The sequence below is a fragment of the Aegilops tauschii genome, chromosome 1 (genome assembly GCF_002575655.3).
Source record: "Aegilops tauschii subsp. strangulata cultivar AL8/78 chromosome 1, Aet v6.0, whole genome shotgun sequence".
NCBI classification, from domain to species: Eukaryota; Viridiplantae; Streptophyta; class Magnoliopsida; order Poales; family Poaceae; genus Aegilops; species Aegilops tauschii.
In genome coordinates, this window is record NC_053035.3 from 273,898,181 (window position 1) to 273,901,994 (window position 3,814).

The 3,814-nt window shown below is 50.5% G+C and overlaps 1 long non-coding RNA gene across 2 annotated transcripts; it reads left to right on the forward strand.

Annotated features, from left to right (window-relative positions):
• Positions 1-409: 409 nt before the first annotated feature.
• LOC120976461 (uncharacterized) lies at positions 410-3,565 on the forward strand. 2 transcript variants are annotated; one of them, XR_006671713.2, is made up of 4 exons: positions 410-2,537; positions 2,816-2,950; positions 3,022-3,100; positions 3,205-3,565. It is a non-coding gene; the product is annotated as an uncharacterized lncRNA (long non-coding RNA). The 2 variants fall into 2 exon arrangements; XR_005771982.3 differs by having other exon boundaries at positions 410-2,950.
• Positions 3,566-3,814: the final 249 nt, after the last annotated feature.

A 3,814-nucleotide genomic window follows, 5' to 3' on the forward strand; every position in this document is an offset into this window, starting at 1 on the left:
CATGTATTCGTGAATTTGCTACTGGTGTAGCAGCCCTGTATGTATTTTATCACCAGTTCATAAAGAAAAGCTGAAACAGTGCAGTGTGCGTGTTAAAAAAATAATTCAGTTTTATATTGTATGATAGTTTTCACTTCATAGAAAATTTCTAACAGTTCGGCCAAAATAAAGTTTGCATAGTTCATACTCGAGAGGCAGTAATGTTCAATGACAGAAAAATATCAGTTCAAATATATATGCAGGAGGTTGAGAGCCAAAAAACTGATTTTTTTTTATGTGTTTAATTTTTTAGCTGTAAGATAGACAAATTTTCTCTCTTGTCTATCTTGGTTCTCAGGAAAATTGGGCTGGGAGTCGACAAGCCGGGCAAAATGTGTTGCTACTTCTACAATATCAAAGATGATGAGACCCCCCCCCCCTGTGTTGCTCCCCAGGTGACCGGGGGCGCCACCGTCCGCCGCCGAAGACCCCCCTTCTCCCGCGCCCCCTCGCCGCCGCTGCCGCCGGCACTGCGCCGCGGTGGCGGCGGCCCCCCGCTGCCAAATGATGTCGGGGGCAGCTCCTCCCCTAGGTGGCGTCGGCGGCTCTCAATCTCGTCTGGGGGCAGGAGCGGTGGCTCACTGGCGCAGGCATGTTGGGGCGGCGGCCCCGGGGACGCGGTGGAGTGGTGGTGCGGCGCTCCGGTGGATCTTCGGCGTGGAGGTCGCGGATCTGGGGTCTGGCCCTCCCGTCAGGTGTGGTGCTTCACCGTGGTGGAGGTGCCCCTGCGGGGCGTCGAGTGCGCATGAGCTTGGTAGTCGACGGTGGGGGTAGCTTGGCGCGGCGGGAAGGTGGAACTGGTGGATGTCGACGATGGGGATTGTGTGCTATGCAGTGCTTCCGATCTGCTCGGATTCGGAGGTGTGATGGAGCTCCGGGCGAAAGTCTAGCACTGACCTTGGGTCGGTGCCGGCAACAGCGGCGCCATGGCCATGGTGTCGTTCCCCTTCTTGAAGGTGTTGCCGTGGTGCTCCATTGCACGACTCTCCGGGAGAAATCCCTAGCTTCGGATTGTCGGAGCGGGCGATGTCGGCGGCTACATCGTTTCCTTCTTTGAGGCATCGCCTTGGAGAGTCAGCATGTTGCAGTTTGCATGGATCTCTTCGTCATTGGGGACAGTGGACGTCGGGGCGGCGGCTCCGGATGGTTTCTGGTTGTACGTCGAGATGGCGATCTCGGGAACAATGTGAGTGGCAGCTCTATGAGGTGGGGCTCTATCTCGACATTGGTTGGGTGGCATCCTTGTCCCGCTTGGGCGGTAGGGGTGTCGGCTCGGTCGATGTGCCCTAGTGGGGGCGGTCTGACTGTACGTCGGGGCGGCGGCCCCGGATGTGGTGTGACGTTTGTGGTCTGCGAGCGGTTGCCCTTAGCAGCGTGGGCTGCGGGCAGCTGGGTTGTGCGGCGTTGCTGCTCGAGGGGAGCGGTGGTGTGTCGGGGCGGCGGCCCCGGAAGGCGATACCGGTTGATTGCGCTGGGCGCGACAGAGCGGTGGATGTCGGGGCGGCGGCCCCGAGAGAATCTGTGGCGACCAGACTTCTGTGGCAACGATGATGGTGGGAGCGATGTCAGCGACGTGGCAATGGTTGCGGTAGTCGGCTCTTCTCCGGCGTGTCCACGGTTTTGCCTCGGTTTGCTTGTTGTTATGGAGTCGAAGCTGCGGCGGCGGGGCCCTGTGGTGTACGATGACTGGCTGCAGGTGGCCCGTTCGGTGATCTTTCCTGGCGCCAGCCGTGCCTGGTTTTTGTTTTTCTGAGTTCTTCGTCTGAGTTGGAGCTGCGTTGTCTGGCCGCAGGTTGACTTGTCGTCGATATGGGTGGGCTTTGCCCTGTGTGTTTCAGTCTATGGGAGTGGGTTTGGCCCCTGTTGTTTCGGTTTTTGCCCGATTTTCCAGAATTAACTGGGCAATTCTCTTCTTCTTAATTAATAGATGAGGCAATCTTTGCCTCCGTTTGAAAAAAAAATGATGAGATTCTGGTCTTGCTCGTCGAGGACCCAATCACAGGGCAGTCTGTCAGCTGCTGCAATTCATTAGGAAAAGTTCAAGTTTCCTATTAGATTTAGTTCTATTGGAAAAGGGCCGCCCTCACCGCGCTTATCCCCGTCGCCGGAGGGCCGGCGTGCAGCGGTTGGGCCACAGCCGACACTTCCGGTCGTGCCCTACCACTGCTCAATCTTCTCGCCTAACCCCTTCCTCCCCGATCTGCTACTGATGTACCCCAACTACCACTGGAGCTTCAGGGAGCACTCCCCCGTCCAAGTTGAGCATTGGGCGCCGTCCGAGTAGAGCACTGCACCCCGTCCAAGTCCCCATCTAATGTTGAACGTTCAATTTTGTCATGTTGAATAATATAGCGCTGAGCACCCTACAATTATTTTTGCTTGAGCGCTGAACAAACAGTGGAGCCTGCTGGAGGAGTCACGGGGTCGAGGACCTCCTGCTCAACAGTACAACTTCTTGTTTTGTGGCCGATCGCTCAAGGAGCTGAGTGCAGGCTACAGTAAGTACATGATTACTAATATTAGGATATGTATGTGGTCCCAGTAAGTACATGAGTATTAATTAGCAAGTTTGGTTGCTTCTGAAAACTGAAAAATGTCAGCTTGTACTGATGCATTCCAAAATTGTGTTGTGTGTTTTCAAGAAAAAACATTTGTCGGGTTTTTGATGGCCAAGTATTATTGATATGGAGATGAATAACTATGCGGATGCGCTCCTATTGTTTTTCTCGAAAAAAACAAGATGCCATGTTTACACATCCATATTTAATTTTGGAAGGTTCACACATCCATATTAAAGAGATTCATCGGACATAATTTTGTAAGATCAGAAAAAGCAATTGCTGAGTACATCACAGCAGCTCTTCGATGCAAAAAGGATGGCTCTTCTCAAGTCAGCAGCTAACCAAACTAGGTAAGTTTTCAGAAATTCATTCTAGTGTCAAATGTTGGTGAGATTCTGATTAAGACTTTTGTCCATTCCAGCGACTTGAGGGTAGCTCGGTCAAATATGGCAGCTGTGTAGTAAACAGTTTCAGTTGAGAAATCAGCAATAATCAGCAAGGTGTAATGCATACAGTCTTCTATAACTCATTTCACTTCACGATTTCTTCACCTGTTTGTTGTTTCCTAATTATCCTAATTCCTAAATGTTCTACTCAACTTCAGCGACATGCTCAGTCCAACCCCGTGGCTTCAGGGTGGCCGAGTTCGTCGCGACCATCAGTTCGGAGACCTGCGTCACTGCGCATGTCGCTACCATGGCCCCCTGTGTTACTGCGTGCTCTATCAACAGCCTCCTGCACAAGGAAAAGCAACAGGAGTAGAGGCGTCTGAGATGCTCTGTTCTAGTGAGGTGGCTGATTATGTTTGTTAGTTTGTAATACTTTGGCCGCAGTGTACTTATGTATGTTTTTCTGGCCGGAGCACGATCAGAGCTTATGTCAGTATGAACTTTGACTGTGATGGTACTACAAACTCTATAAAAACACCAGCAATCCATTTTTACTGGTACTTACCTTTTATACAATTCACATGGATTGTGCCCCTATTACCAACTGTGGTACAAAAATGCACTGTGCTCACCATTTTATTTTAGTTCATCAGTTTGTAATACTTTAAAGAGAGGAGGTAAAAGTGAACCATTCAATTTTGTATTATAAAAAGTGTTAATGTGAGAAACTTCAAAAACATCTTGTTTAATAAGTTCTGCTTGTTTTGTGTATAGTATTTACTGAGCTAAAAATGGTATGGTTCATACATTCTCGTCGATCTCGTT